Raw genomic sequence first — 17,108 nt, forward strand, 5'->3', positions numbered from 1 at the left:
TTGCACGGAATCATGAGAAGCTGTCAGGGATCTATGAATGCTTTCGCGTTCCACTCAAAGCTTAAGCGTCCTCCAATTTTTCTTTCACCATGTGTCACTTCTAACGTTGCCAACCCAAATATTTTCAGGCTGTTTCTACATAAGAATTACACTAACGTATGTTCCCTGGCAGGAGCAAGATCGCCAGAGATTTCATATTTTGAGAAAAATGGGGCCCTTATTTTTGGGACGCATACCGAAAGTTAAAACTGTGTAGATTGCTGATGTGTTTAGAAAATAATTACTAAATACTCGGCCTCTCCCAATTTTTATGCGTTAGATAAGGCATTTGGTTGCTCTTCTTGTTTCTTTGGTAAATTATATGCGTGGCACGGTGTTTATATTTCGTTGAAGTAGGAAGCATGTTCTGTGTGGCAAGCGACGTTTCATCTGTGTGGGTTCATCACAGCCTTTGGAGAAAGTCACTTATGAAAGCGTTCCAGGGCGTCTCATACCGTGTTCAACATGTTTCCCAGACTCTTAGTACATCTGCACGAAGTACCAGCTGCAAATTCGTTGCAAAACTTTCACGCTTCTTTTTTAAATGGGAGAGTTGGAAATTGTTACTGAGCTCTCGCTTTCCCTATTTCCGTACAACATACGAGGCTCCTAGATTGTTTCTCTGACACTTTTGGTGAATTATAACCACGTTCATATTTAAGGAAAACTAGGGGAAAGTTATGGGTAATGTGTACGCAAATTTCTTAATAGTTGCATGAGGTGTGCCTTTTATAATAGATTATGTATGGAAATTTTTCAAAATGGTATTAGTGTGTTCTGCGCGCGACGTAAAACCTGTACTGCTGCCCTGGCATATAATTACAACGACGACCGAGGTGAAATTTTGCGAACATAGGCGGAACGCTACGGTAAGATTGTGTGCGACGTCAAATATCTGTTGATAAAATGCAACTACCGAAAAAAAATATGTTCTTAAACAAATAATCGAAAGGGTCACGAGGCCGTTATCGTATACGTTTCCCGAATTCCGGAAAGAGCTCTGCATTTTGGAAAATGTATAACTGTTAGAAATGAACGCATTTTAAATGCAGAGTGTGACAAGTTTTCACGATTCTGGTTTATTTACAAGCGTGACAAGTAATTATTGAACTCCTGCTTTATTGTTATTTTTTATGCTTAATATACTGAGTTCGCCTGGTGGCCTCGATAAAGTAAACTAGGCAGCATCTTTGTTCGTAGAGAGTAAAGACAAAGCAATTATTTGTATAGATAGGAAAGTTAAGTATATGTGGGTAATTGGGTAATTCGGGCTTTGGCAATGCATTACTTATGCAAGCACTGTAGAGCGTTATGAGTGAGTCTGACGAGAGCTGCAGAATGTGGCCCTCTGTCCTGGCGGAGCTACAAATTTCACTGAGATGATATTTAGTGAAATTGGGCACAACGCTATAAACGCGAAGTAAAATGCGTGTTGATGAATCGCTCACTTTTTTCGAAATTCCTAAACAAGTTCTCGAAGGCGTTGCATGCGGGCAAGATTTGAAACACAGCAGTAGTATACGGGCTGCCTTATAAAGCATGCGATATAATTACAGGAAACTGTAACTCTTATTTCAACTGCGCGAAAGAAACAGCTTCGCTGGAAATTGGGTTGTAATTCTGCAAGGCCTCGCACATCTGCGGTCGTTCTTTCTTGTGATTATTAGAAGTATCTTATGTTGGTTTCACGTTTTGTGTATAACTTCGACACTACTATTGTCTTTACTAGCGATGAATTTTTGCTGTGGATTAAACACCAAGTACTATCTTTTGTTTATTAAAACTGTTTGTAACGAATGTGTGTTTTTATATGCGCAGTACTGCTGCTACTATCGGGGTAAGGGCCCTCTGTCAGGCACTCATTGTCTTTTGTCTCTGAAGATCCTTAAAGTTTTATATAATCTTAATGAATAAATTTTTGGTCTGCCACAGATCACCATGTGTAATGGATCATCAGTTTTATGCATATTTATATATAATATATATATATATATATATATATATATATATATATATATATATATATATATATATATATATATATATATAGCTCATTACGTTTGAAAGGTAGCCTGAAGAATTGCTATTTGCCTACTTAGCAATTCTTCAGGCTACCTTTCAAACCTAATGAACTATATATATATATATATATATATATATATATATATATATATATATATATATATATATATATATATATACACACATATATGAACGAGAAGAGAGGGGGTTAACCGAGGGGCCCGATTTTTATTAGTCATATCATAAGAAGCCAACAAACACTGACACCAAGGACAACATAGGGGAAATTACTTGTGCTTCAAGGGACACTAAAGGTTACCAGAAAATCAAGTTAAAGGGATAAAGCGATGCTCTAGAACGTCTAAGGCGTCAGTATAATCGCGAACAGAGCTTTAGCAACCGAGAAATTGAGGTAAATGCACGACACGATTTGAGACCCCCCAGCGACATTCCGGTACTAGCCCGATGACGAAAGCACTCCTCATCATAATTTGTCACTAGTACTCAAAATGCTACTTGTCTGCTTCTATGCGATTCTAAGAAAAAAAAACATTTTGGCGTTACCCTTGAGTAGTATGGGGGGATCGAAAGGTTTCGTTTTCGCTCGACTCTGCGCGCTCGACTTTGCGCCACGCGTGCATTTGGAACAAGCAGCGAGAATGCCGCGTCCATGTGATGTCGTGGGATGCGCGAACGGTCCGCGGAACTTGGCCAAGGGAGAATCCAACGTTAGTTATCACTGTGTGCCAACGAGTGAACCTCTCCGTTCGAAGTGGTAAGGTGCCGTACCTCTGCCACAGCGCGCTGGCAAAGAACCGGAAAATCACGTAGTGTGCTCGCTGCACTTTCGTCCAGAGGATTACGAGTTCAACGCCGACTTACTGAAGTCGCGTGAAGTGCCTTTCAAAGCAGGCCGTCGTCGTAGTAGTACGCAACGACGCCGGCAGCGCGAGCCCTCAGCAGCAGGTCACGTTCATCAGTGCTTAAATCGCTGAACTCGAGCCCAGCATCGCGAGCTAATGTGTCGTTGTCAGAGTCGTCCATTGCAACGAGCGTCGAAGTTGGCGTCATAAAATAAAGAACCAGCTTATCGTCGTGCGCTTTCCCTCCCGCTAGCCACCATAGTTCCGCTTTCGCGCTGCTGTCGGCTCTGTCTTGGCTCTGTTTCTGGCCGCGCGTTTGCGTTTTGTGCAGAAAAGCCGTAGCGCCGCCTGCGGGAGCCGTTTTACTCACCTACGGCGCAACGTCACTATGAGACCCTGACGTCAATACTCCTCGATCGGAGGGCGGGTTATTTGAACTGCGCTAGAGGTACGCGGACGCTTCAGAACGGATTTTCTCTTAAAATAAGTCTCTTCTTCGCACGAATCAAGCGTTTCGAGGTTTCTGGGATGGTATTTCAACAGTCCACGCTGACTGATTAACCTTTAGTGTCCCTTTAATAAGTGAACTAAGGAAACGATAAATTAATGAAAATTAAAGTGGATGAAAAAGCTACTTGCCACAGGCGGGAACCGAACCCAGAACATTCGCATGTATATATATATATATATATATATATATATATATATATATATATATATATAGAGAGAGAGAGAGAGAGAGAGAGAGAGCATGGTTTTCTCTTTATCGCCCGTGCTCCCTCGATAAATAGTTCGTACGCCACTGTACTTGAATTTTAGGCTGCCCTCGCATGCCGCGCGATGCTAAACCAGGTTTCTGCCATACTTTTTTGCGTTGCTGGCAGGCTCCCCGAGGCGGTCATTAAGGTAACGCCCGGTCTGTCCCATCTAGGATAGGCCGCAGCTTAGAAAGATCTCATAGACCGCGTACGTTCCTCGTTCATAACTTCGAGGACATCCCAGTTGGGCAAGAAGTAGTAAAGATATTTTCGTTCGATTGAGAAGGTCAGCATTCTGGCTAGTGCAAGGGCGTTTAAACAGTCTGATACATCTTCTGGACTCCAGAGTAAGGAAGGATGGCCCACCTTTTGTATGCCGATGAATTTCTGCAGTTAGCTAGTTAATGATTTCTGCCAAGTATATCGATCAGATACAGTCACTCTGAACGGGCATCCGTCTTTGTGTCTTTGTTTGCGAGAAATAGGTCTCCAGGGTATTTCCACCTTTATTGCTGATCCCTGCAACACTCATTGTCTGGTGCGCCTACCGACACAGCTGCACCGGTCCTTTTATCGCTTTACAGAAAGCGTGCTTTCTACCCCGTGAATATTGGCAAGAAGCCAACCAGGTGCATTCTGCAAGGAGTCAAGGTGCCACCTCCACAATCCAAAATTTATCAACGAATCAGTCTAATACAACTGGTGACTTCCATCAGGAAGGCACAGCTGAAGCTTCTTGTGTCCTACGTAGAGGGTGGCTGTGTAGTTATGCCTTCCATATTTTGCAACCCCAAGGCCCGATGCCGCCATGGAAGCCAGCATTCACGAAGCAGAAGACACATTCCCAAGTAAGGCTATAAAAGGAGCGTTCAAGGTGTATGAGTAGGCGGGCTTGACAAGGCTTCTTGCAAGGATCAGAAAGAAGGATGGAAAAAATATGGAAGCCTTCTCTGCAAAGACGCACACAGAGAGATACGCGTTCACAGTGTAGGAACAGAAGGCCCATAAAGAATCGCCAGTTATGAAGCAGATGACTGCGTTGATGTCGCGGCTGCCACTGATGAGCCTATATGCCTGATGGCGCCCGTCCAGTCTATATTTCTTCCACCGCGGGGCTCTATGAGTACTGTCCAGTACATGACTCACTCCCCCCTCCCCCCCCCCCCCCCCTTCTAGCGATGAAGGCACGGCCGTTGAGCGGTTTAAGGTGTGGAGATGGCACTGCCAGAGTCTAGATGAGCTGCCTTCGAGCGGTCCATGAAAATTGTCTCTTCGCGTCCGCTGACAAGAAGTGTGAAAAACTTGGCGTCATGCTTGAGGACTTTGAAGAGAACGTCGTAAGGAGGATGTAAAGGAGCGCGAGTAGCGTCGTGACGGATAAATACATGACTGCTTTGAAATAGAGTTGGCCTCACGTAAAGATTCCTGCGGTCGTTACGAAGCCGCGGTGGTATAAACGTGGCGATTGTAATACAGAGGCGGTCGGTGTGAGACTGTAGGTCAGCAGCTGACGGTCTTGAGGTGAAGAACTCACCCGGTACGCGAAGTGGCAGGCCCAAAACGAGTTCTGCTGAGAAACACTCTGCATCTGCTCTCAGATCTGTGCGAAGACCTAGTAGAAACAAAGGCAGGCGCTCTGTTCATGGAATCATGGAGTCATGGGAAGGAAGTGCTGCCTTTAGTTGACGATGGAAGTGTTCTACCATGCCATGGATCTTGGGTGATAAGCTGTCGTTCGTACGTGCGTTACACCCAGAAGACGAAAGAGAGCTTGAAACAGGGATGACTCAAATTGTCTTCCTCTGTCTGTCGTTGTAGTGTGTGATAAGCCATAACGAGAAATCTAGGTATTAAAGATGGCCAGGGCTACGGACTCTGCAGTAATGTGAGAGAGTGGCATTGCTTCAGGCCACCGTGGGAAGCGGTCGATGCAAGTGAGTATGTCTCGTTGGTTCTAGGACGGTGGTAGCGGACCAACGATATCGATGTGAACGTGGCCGAAACGGATGTCTGGTAGTGGAAAATGACCAGGCGCGCTCATAGTGTGTCAACTTACCTTGGCGCGGTGGCACTGTATGCATGCCCGAGTCCAGCAACGAACGTCAGCGTACATACGCGACCACAGATGGTAGGAAGTGACCATACGTTGTGTGGCACGTACTCCAGGGAAAACGCGGGGATGTACTGCAGCACGTACTCGAGGGTGCGATGAGGAGTGTAGTGCGTCAAAAACTTGCTGCCGAAATTGTTGCGGAACATACGGCCGAGGATGACCCGTAGACATGTCGCATATCACTGTGATATGCAGCCAGGCAGTAAGATATCTTCGAAGCACAGAGAATCGTTAGCAGTGCGGGGTGTTTGAAGTTCACGGTCTTTGCATTGAGCGGTAGCGAGGCGGGCGAAGTCAACGCCGGAACGATTTACTTGGCTTGCATTTATTTGAATACGCGACAGAGCGTCAGTGACGGGATTATCGCCACCACTGATATGGAAAATATCAGTAGTGAAGTCGGAGATATATGCAAGCTGGCAAATTTCGCGGGGAGTGTGGGAATATCTGTTCGAGGTAATAGCATAAATAAGCAGTTTGTGGACGGTGAGACTAAATATCTAACGTCCTTCGACATTGTGACGGAAAGGGCGGACTGCCAGGTAGATTCCTAGCTATCCGCGACCCAAAGTGCTGTAGCGGGTTTCTTGCACTGTCAGCTTCCTTGAAAAGAAAGATATGCGCTGCCATATGTCTTGCGAAGCAGCTCTTGAAACACGGCTCCGACAACTACGTCAGAGGCATCCACCATACGGACATTGGAGCGTCTGATTGCGGGTGTGCCAGTAGAGTAGTGGTAGCAATGGCGTTCTTGGCTGAGAGAAAAGCAGATCCAGGAGCATTAGTGAATGAGATAGGCGTGCTAGCTCATGGTGTGCCAATGAGTAGAATGTGCAGAGGCTGCAAACCTGAAGCACAACAAGGAATGAAACAGCGGTAGTAATCGATGAGGCCCAGAAATTCCCGTAATTGCTTGGTGGAAGACGGACGTGGGAAATCTTTAATGGCTTGGACACGGAATGGTACGGGTTCGATGCCATGCTCATCTACTCGATGGCCCAAGAAATAGAGAGAAGCAACACCAAACTCACTCTTCGAGATGTTTACAACCAGGCTATATTGACGGACACGTTCAAACACCTTATGTTGGTGAGATTCGTCTTACACAGCAGAGCGACTGAATACAAGAATGTCGTCTAAATAGACGAAGCAACAAGTCGAGCCACGGAGTACTTGATCGACGAACCGCCGAAATGTTTAAGCGGCGTTACGGAGGCCGAATGACATGCGCACTTATTCAAACATTCCAAGAGGGGTAATGATTGCGGTTTTAGGAATGTTGGAAGACTTGACCGGAACCTGATGGTCGGCTTTTGCTAGATCTACCTTGCTAAGTATGCAGCAACCATTAAGCCATGCGGTGAAATCGTGGGTGTGAGGTATAGGGTACCTATCGGTGATCGTCACTTTGTTTAAGGCGCGGTAATCGCCACACAGTCGCCAATCACCCGTCTTCTTGTGCGCCATGCGTAAAGCAAATGACCAAGGGCTAGCGCACGGTTGAACGAAGCCCAACTAGAGCATTTGCTCGAATTCTTGGTTTGCAATTTTCAGACGGTCTGGTGCTAAGCGGCGAGGTTGTGCGTATACTGGTGGTCCTTTAGTCACAATGTGGTGCCTGACGTTTTGCACTATTGGACGATCTGGCGAGGGTGGTTCGAACAGCTGTCGGGATGGTGGACCACGGTTTCGGTACTCGCGTGTGCGCTTGTGCGAGACAAAAAGGCGCTGCAGGCGTGGTGATTCCTTGTACGGACAGGTTCGTTGAGGAGTGAACAAGGCGGCAGTTGCGAAGGTCGACGAGGTGGTTAAACTTCCACAGAAAACCAGCGCCGATGATCGGCCCGCGGACGTCAGCGACAGCATACGGCAGCATATGCCGTTTTCTTCCTAACTAACAAGGGTTCAAGGTGGTTCCGGCAAACATTATTTGTGTGGAGCTCTAACAGAGTGTTTTACGCACAGTTTGAGATTATTAGTTTCCTTATTTCCTGCTTTACTAAGGTATTAGACAGAGTAATTCATAAACTTCTCGTTTGGAAATTGGTTTTCTACTAGGCCCTATAACTTATTTTATAAATGATTGAAGCGGTCTGCGGTGGATGCATGAAATAAGACGAAGTGGGCTATGAGGGAAATTAGGACAAAGAAGTTAGAATAAAATGGCGGACAACGCGCCCGTCTCACTGATATTATGTCTTTCCTACTGCCGTTCTAGTTAGAAATGCCACAATAATATTTCATCTCTCTGTTCAAAGCCTGCGTATTTGTTTGCAAGTACCAGCTTGAATTTGTCTGCCTTTGCCTTTACGGCCTCTAGGTTGACCTGTTTCTTCTTGACCAATTTTACTCTTTCTCTCTTAATATTGAGGTGAATCCCAGCCCTCACTAACCTATAATAACTGCACTTTACCCTGCCTATCACTTCTACATCCTGCACTATGCTGGAGTCGGCAGAAAGTATAAAATTAATTTCATTTCTTGACTCCCCATAAGGCTTTTCCAGGTGCAATTTCTCTTGCTACGCTTCCTGAAAAGGGTGTTCGTTATTCGCAGCTTGTCCCTTTCTGTGAATTCTACCAGCATCTTTCTTCTAATGTTCCTATAATCGAGGCCATAGTTTTCAATTGCTTGTTTACCAGCTTGCTTTTCCCCCAATTTCGCATTGAAGTCGTCATTAGAGACATGATATTAGAAATGAAGACTACATAGAGGTAATGAACGGAACCGTAACTAGGTTGGCTTCAGAGACAGCAATGGAAGTGGGAGGCAAGACATCAAGGCAACCAGTAGGCAAGTTCTCCCAATTTACAATGGACCTAATAAAGAAGTGACAACGAAGGAAAGTATCCAACTCGAGAGATAAAATAGAATTCGGCGAACTATTAAAACTGATCAACAAGGCGAAAATAAGGGATATTCGAAATGATAACGTGAGAAGTACTGAAGAAGCATTAAAATTGAACGCAGCCTGAAATCAGTCAGAAGAAAACTTGGCATAAGACAAACGAAGATGTTTGCACCGAACGATAATCAGGGTAATGCTATCATCAGTCTCGAAGGTGTGGTAAAAGCAGCGGAAGAATTTTATACTGCCCATGTACAGTACCCAGAGGAGTCAGGACACCTCCATTCAAAACAGCAATTAACAGGATACAGAAACTCCTTTTATATCTAGCGACGAGGGCAGAAGGGCCTTGCAGGACATTAAACGAAGAATGATGGCAGGAGAAGATGGAATAATTGTCAATTTAATCAAAGATGGAGGAGACATAATGCATGAAAAACTGGCCGCTCTCTATACGAAGTGTCTGTTTAAAGCAAGGGTCCCAGAAAACTGGAAGAATGGAAGCATTGTACTTATCCACAAAAAGGAAGACGTTAAAGAGTTGAAATATTTTAGGCCCATTAGCTTACGCCCAGTGTTATATAAAATATTCACCAAGGTAATTTGCTATAGAATAAGGGTAACACTGGACTTCAGCCAACCAAGGGAAGAGGCTCGCTTCAGGAAGGGATACTGTACAATGAATCACATCCATGTAATTAACCAGGTAGTTGAGAAATCCGCACAGTACAATGTGCCTCTCTATATGGCTTTCGTAGATTACGAAAAGGCATTTGATTCAGTAGAGATACCAGCAGTCATAGAGACATTGCGTAATCAAGGAGTACAGACCACCTAAGTAAATATTTTGGAAAATACCTATAGAGATTCTACAGCTACCTTAATTATGCACACGAAAAGTAGGAAGAGACCTATAAAGAAAGGCGTCAGACAAGGAGACACAATCTCTCCAATGCTTTTCACTGGGTGCTTGGAAGACGTAGTCAAGCTATTAAACTGGGAAGGCTTAGGAGTAAGGATCGACGGCTAATATCTGAGCAAATTTCGGTCTGCCGATGACATTGTTCTATTCAGCAATAGTGCAGAGGAGTCACAACAATGATTCAGCGCCTTAACAGAGAGTGTGCAAGAGTCGGGTTAAAGATTGATATGCACAAGACAAAGATAATGATGAATACCCGAGCAAGGAAACAAGACTTCAGGATCGCCAGTTAGCCTCAAGAGTCTGTGCAGGAGTACGTTTACCTAGGTCAATTAATCACAGGGAACCGTGGTCATGAGAAGGAAATTCATAGAAGAATAAAAATGGGTTGGATCGCATACGGCAGACATTGTGGGCTCCTGACTGGAAGCTTACCATTATCATTAAAAAGGAGGGTATACAATAAATGCATTTTACCGGTGCTGAAGGTAACGAATGAGGTTTTGTAATTCAAGGTTTTCGTGTGGCTGCTGAGCAAAGTCGACATGAGTGACGATACAAAGAAAGGACTCGTCACTGTTGGTGTCTTTTGACGTCGTGCCTACAGCTGCTCGTGTCAGGCAGTCAGTGTCGGAATGGCTTCATCCTGTTTTGTATACATATGTAACGAAACTTCCTGCAGCCTTAAGCTCCCACGGGCAAGGAGTCTAGAAGGTTCGCAAGCCAACATATGGCGTTGTAGTCGGCGACAATGTTGACGGGCCTCATGCAAAGATGGGGGCGAAATATTGACGCCGCCCATATTATGGCAAGGCATCCTTTTTTACATTTAGAATAATTTGTCTTCGCTTTGTATAAACACCGGCTGCCATAAGCAATGGCGCCTTCTTGGCCGTTATTCTTCTGTACGAGTGCTGCGCCGTGACCGATACCACTTCCGTCAGTGTGAATTATTGTTTCGGCAGCGTCGTCAAAATGGACGAGGATTGGCGGCGACTACAGTTGGCGCTGGAGTTTCTTAAACGCCTCAATTGGTGCTCTTTCACTTGTGAAGTCGGCGTTATTCTTCGTTAGACGTATGAGTGGCTCGGCGATTCGAGAATTCTGGTTCGAAGTGCCGACAGTAGACGCGCAGTCCGAAGAACGTCCGCAAACCTTTCTTATCAGTTAGTGGCGAAATGTTTAGAATCACCGCTGTTTTGTTAAGGTCGGGGCGAACGCTTTTACTGTCCACTAGTGACCAAGGAACTTCTTGACATGCGAACCGGCATTTTTGCGGGTACTAATGTAAAGCCTAGATTGCATTTAAACCATGTAGTGTGTTCATTAACGTTTGGGGAAAAACAACGACATCGTCCCGGATACCCGAAACAGGTGCAGCATTTCAGACGTGCCCAGGGTGTGCATACCTTTTGGAACGTTGGCTTTGAACTCGATCGCTTTCAACTCGTAGAGCCCGTCTGGCGTTAAAAAAGCAGTCATGTCCCGATGTCTTTCGTATATTTAAGTTTGCCAGCATCCGAATTTCAACTCCATGGAAGAAAAATGCTTCGCGTGGAAAAGACGGTCCAACGTGTCATCGATTTGGGACAACGGTTTTCACTGCTGTAGAGTCACTGCTGAATATGTTTCATCGAGTGCGACAACGTCAATGGAGCACGCACTTTTTTCTAAAGAAGCCACGCAGGTTGCTTTGTTAAGCCGTTGTTTGTGTCCTCTATAGTTTATTAAGCACGACGTAAATTTGTCCTTTCTGGAGTCTGCCGATGCTCCGCGCTATCGTGACACCCCAGTCAAAAAGCAAGCATTGTTTCTATTTGATAACATCCTCAATATCGCCCGCATGCTCAGCGCTCAGGGAAACGACAATGCTTACATAGGGTAGCAGATTTCCAAGGTCATCGACAATATTTAGTGAGACAGTGTGTGCGGCGTTTACGTTTGTCGGTAGGGCATGGTCAGCAGAAAATGCTATAAAGTTCGTCCTTAGGTCGATCAGTGCGCCGTTCTCTGTTAAGAAGTCCATCCCAAGAATAACGTCGGGGAGCACTGTTTGAGAGCAACGAACGTCACCAGGTACCTATAGGCACGCACTGCAATTATTGACGTGCGCCTTCCGATCGGAGTGATAATGTGACCGCCAGCCATGCGAAGCAGTGGGCGTTGTCAGTTGGTTGGCACTTTCTTCAGCTTAACGATGACCGAAGGAATAGTCTGCTCCCGTGTCCACTAGCCCTGTGATTTCATGGCCCTCGACGAGACCTTGCACATCCGATGCTGGCAATGCGGCCTTACTGTTCCGTCTTATACAGTTGCAGGTGCGTTGTAATGTAGAGTCTGTGCTGCGGCGCAACGACTCGGACGTACCTTGCGACATAGACTCGTGCTTGGGCGTCATCTTGTCTTGGCGGCGGTGTATCATGGAGTGGGAGTGACATGGTGTCGTCCAATTGAGATCGAGGTGCTGTGCCGTCGCTATTGGTTCAGCTGTGTGTGTCTTCGTCCATTCTTTGGTTGGCATTGCTTCACATCTTTGCAGTCGAATTTAATCAGCACATATGGTGACGGAGCCGTCGATGCTTCGCAGAAATAGAAATTCTTGACTTATTCGACGTTCACCTACCTGAACTACTAAGGCTGCCACTCTCAATTTCCACTGCGGGGGCTAGAAAACCTCCCACGGGTGGCTGTGTTGTTGGCAATGGGGCGAGTTAAATTGTCGAGGAGACTGTAAGCGAGAGGAGCGAGGCCCTCCGCTCTCCGTCTTAGCCATCTACAACTGGGTTTCTTGATGACGCGGTCCAGGGTCCATACAGTGAAAATCTTCGCAGTCCGAGGTCTCGGAAATGGCACTGTCGGTAAACGTGGCCGGCTTCGCCTAATGAAAGCAGAGGGGGCGGTGATCCGCAGTTTTCCAGACGTCGCTCATCCTTGCATTGCTGCTCCTTGCTCGGGAACGACTAGTTGAAAGTGGCCGAGCACGATGGCCAGTTGCTTCGAATCTGCAGCTGGACGGCGCCTTGCAAAAGGGTGGTAGGCTGAATGTGCGCCACTCTGAACTTGGCACGCGCGGGAGACCGTGAGCAGCCGCGGTGTCAGTCGTAACTTGAGACTGCGTGACTGCCAATGCCGCCTGTAGCTACCCCGAATGCTTCCTGTGCCCAGTGGAATGTTTTGCGTCGCTTTTAGGCCACTTTTCCGCCGCTTTTCCGTCGGTCATTAGAAGCCCATCTTATTTTATTCTGGCGTGTTGTGGTCCGTGCTACGGTACAACTGCGTCATTTCTTAAGCGAAACCAGCCACGCTTCCATTAGGTTACTGCCTTCCTGACTGCAACATCAGCTTTGCTCGTTCCTTACATAGGGCACTTGCGAAGGCCTGCAGATACGTGGCCTTGAATGCGGCCCATGTGGTCAATGATGAATCTTGGTTCACATACCAAGTTTTTGCAAAGTCATGACGTGAGAAGACATGGCGCAGACTGACCTCGGTGTCCCAGTTGTCAAAGGCAGCTACTCGCTCGACCTATTCAAGCCATTCTTCCGCATCTTCGTATGACGTCGCATGGAATCGGAAGGGCTCACGTGGTGGCTGCAAGATGACCGGAGCCGCGTTCGGAGCGTCATTAGTAGTGAACGTCTCCTGCTTGCCTCGGGCGTCGTCGTAAGGAGACCGTATTCCGGATGCAGGTTTTGTTGGCGTCGTCCGCTCCGGTGCACTCTACGGGGTTTTCTCACAGCGGGCTGCCGTGATAGGATACCAGGGGTGTCCTCATCAAGGACGCTGTACCCAGCAGCTCCACCAAAATGCCACGCGTAACGCGACAGTGCTTCTACAGTGACAGCAGTACAGAGTCCTTCAAACATGTTTTCTTACGGCGAGTTTGGCCCGGTTAGGAAACTAGTGTGGCGGTGTGTCGGGCAGCCACTGTCGAGCATCGGCGCGGGAATAACCCGCCTTCCGACACTTAGGCGAGTATTTATACACATGCGCGGTCAATCAAAAACATCGACACGAGCGCACTAATGCAACGTTACGAACAAGAATCTCCTAAGGATGAGCGACGTGCCGGTCCAGCATGGAGACAAAACACGATAACTTTGTTGCAGGGACCCTCGACAAAGACAAGTAACAGCACGCGGCTGTATGATCGGCCCTGGGGTTACATTTAGCGTACTGCGACGGCGAATGGGAAGGCTGTCGCAGTTTCATCTCAGTGGCTGCGATGTAGTCGATAATCTCATGTGGTCGTTCGCATTGCATCGGGCGCGGTGCGTTCACGGCGAAGCCTCGTAGTCCCATCTCGCGGTATGCGTACCGGTGGTACACGTGACCCGCTTCTACGAAGTGAAAGCACAGCGAGCGGTGGTCGGGGGCACTCCACATGTGTGTGTTCCTCGGGGTGCTGCGTGGACGGACAGGTGGGCGGGCTGGAGACGGCGGCTTCCGGCCTCTTTGCTGCAGGGCCTGACGTGGACGCGGAGTGGGTATGTGCTGGCAGGTGGCAGCGGCGTAGATCGCTTCTGGCTGAGGCTGTGGTAGTTCAGGTACTTCTAGTGACTGCTGGATCTCCTCGCGTACGATGTCAGCAATTGAAGCCACTCAAGGATACGACGAAGAGAACTTGTTAAGCACAAGATTTATGATTGCATTGCGCTTAGTGTTACACTGACGGAAGAGCTAATGGACAAACATGAAGGAACAAAACGTGGACGCACGTCGTTATTTTATAGGATAAGCACTTCCCGCATAACACTTCTGACGGACTCACACGAGTCGCCTGTACCCAGTGATTGAACTTCGGAGTAGTTTGTCATAAACATGTGGCGGTTCTACTGCTTGTTACGCGTTTCAGTTAGTGGCTTCTCGATGTTAGTGGCCTCAGTAAAAGATCTCTTGGCTGACCTTTGGTGGATTCACCATCATTTCGTCGAAAAGTCCTTGCTTCACACAACGCATGAATAGGCGAACTTTCTTCTATTCGGACATTTCCTGGACGGCGTGGCGGAAAAGGTGGGTCATGTCTTCTGTAAAGATGGCAACGTTCCCATTGGGTATCTGCACTCGGGCTTCCAATATAATTTCGGTCCTTTCTTTTCGGCGAACGCTCAAGAAGGCCATAAGGAAGTTGCTGCGGAACAAGTCCCACATTGTAAGTGTGGAATCCCGGCTCTCGAACCAAGAGCTCACGACGTCTTCCAAGGAAAATTATACAAGGCGCGGCTTTACCTGAGAGGTCGTGTTGTTGGAGGCTGAGAACCTTTCAAAAGTCTCGAGCATGGTTTCCGGGTCGTTCAACAACGCTCCACGAAATTAACTCGCTGGGCAGTTTCAGTACGATGGCTGCAAGGGATGGTGCGTCAGTTTTCCGGGCTGCTTACTTGGCCTTCGTTTTTCCAGACGTCTCGGGTAAAAGTCCGTGCAACTGGGGCAGGTCTTGTACCTCGCGGCTAGCTCGATAGTCGAAATTCAGGAGCGACGCTGGCGTCGTCATTAGGGTTTGCAAACTGTTTCCAAATAGACCACTAAATACCACGATAGCGAATTAAACAGTCTTATCTCTTATCTTTAATTAGCCAAAGTAAGGCAGGTACATGTAATTACATATATACGAACTATTCTACGTACTTTACACTCTTTTTACACATAGTCCCGATACCGGTTCAGACCTTTGTCTCATCGCAGCAAAAAATTTAACATGCCTCTGAGGTAGAACTCGTCCGGCTGAATGTGGAATCACCGTCGGACTGCTGTCTTGGCTTCATCGTTGCACGTGAATCACTGTCCTGCGAAGAACTTCAGGGGACCAAAAACTTGCAAATCACTAAGGGTGAAGTATAGTGGGTGGTCCAGACTCTATCAGTGAAATGACCGGTGCAGCTTGGTGGTTCTGATTGCCAGATGTGGCCTCGCATTGTTGTGGAGGATAACCGTGTCGTCCACATCGAGAATCCCTCGGCCTATTCGCCTGATGGCAGCCAGCAGACGGGCTAGTGTGGCAAAATAACTGTCGCGACTGATGGTTGCACCTTGTGGCATGAAACACAGCAGTAGCCATCCTCGGCGGTCCCAGAAGACCATTCACATAACTTTCCCAGTGTAAGGCACTGAACGGTATTTTTTGTCACAGTCGAACCAGGATGTTGCCGCACCATGCTCCGCTACTTGGCACCGGCGTAAAATGCAGTATCCACGTTTCAGCCCCAGTAAAAACGCGGTCCGGTTAAATTTCACCCTCGTCGGCATACCGTTGCAGATTATTCAGTGTCTAAAGGTGTTTATTTGGCACAGCTCGGAGCAGCGCAACGTCGACGGGCAGGGCAGTCACAGCTTTAAAGCACGAGCAGGGTAGAGGCTGCAGACCAACTGGCGAGTGGTGGGCTGAAGATTTTCGGCGCTGGCAGTCGGGGCATGAGCGAACGAACTTTTGAATGTAGTTGCACATTCCTCGCCAGTAGTAGCGTCGTCGGAGGCGCTGGTAGGTTTTGAAAAGTCCCGAGTGAGCACATTGTGGATCAGAGTGGAACGATGCGCAGATTTCAGAACGCAGGCTTCGAGGTACAACTAATAACCACTGGCGGCCGTCAGAGGTGTAATTGCGTCGGTGAAGCAGGTCGTCGCGAATGGCGAAATGGCGAGCTTGACGGCGCAATGCACGAGTGGTTGGCTGTGATGACGGATCAGCAGGGCAGTCTATGATGGAGGCAATCCAGGGGTCCTTGCGCTGCTCAGAAGCGATGGTCACAATGTCGACGGAAGAAACGTCAAGCTGGGATATTGCGGAGCAGGCATTGTCGTCGGGCAAGGGAGAACGTGAGAGGGCATCAGCATCAGCATGCTGGCATCCGTTGCGGTACAGTACGCGGATATCGTAATCCTGTAAGCGAAGCGCCCAGCGGGCGAGACGGCCTCAGGGACGCTTCAATGACGACAGCCAGCATAGTGCATGGTGGTCCGTGACGACATCAAATTGTAGACCATACAAATAGGGCCGGAACTTGGTAAGCGCCCAGATAATCGCCAGGTATTCTTTTTCCGTGACGGTGTAATTGGTCTCGGCTTTAGTAAGCATACGGCTTGCATATGCCACAACATATTCAGGAAACCCTTCTTTCCGCTGCGCTAGGTCAGCGCCCAGGCCAACACCGTTGGCATCTGTGTGTACCTCAATCGGTGCCGTTGGGTCGTAGTGGCGCAAAATGGGAGGAGACGTCAGCAAACGACGGAGCTTAGTGAACGCCTCGTCGCACTCGGACGACCACGAATGTAGAAGTCCATTGCTGCTAAGGGGCTTTGTCAGGGGCGATATGATGGCGGCGAAATTGCGAATGAAGCGCCTGAAGTAGGAACACAAACCTACAAAACTGCGCAGTTCTTTGACGGACGTCGGTTTAGGAAATTCAGCAACGGCACGAAGTTTGTCTGGATCGCGGATGATTCCATCCTTCGAGACGACGTAACCTAGTATCGTGAGCTGCCGCGCTGCAAATCGGCACTTCTTTAGGTTCAGTTGGAGGCCAGCATTTGCTAAGCACGTCAAAAC

At 47.5% G+C, this 17,108-nt stretch overlaps 1 protein-coding gene across 3 annotated transcripts in view; it reads left to right on the forward strand.

The window, feature by feature from the left end:
* Nucleotides 1–17,108, forward strand: part of LOC129387032 (uncharacterized) — a 177,626-nt gene that overhangs the window by 25,807 nt on the left and 134,711 nt on the right. The window lies entirely within an intron of this gene.

This window comes from Dermacentor andersoni, chromosome 2 (assembly GCF_023375885.2).
Source record: "Dermacentor andersoni chromosome 2, qqDerAnde1_hic_scaffold, whole genome shotgun sequence".
Taxonomy (NCBI): Eukaryota; Metazoa; Arthropoda; class Arachnida; order Ixodida; family Ixodidae; genus Dermacentor; species Dermacentor andersoni.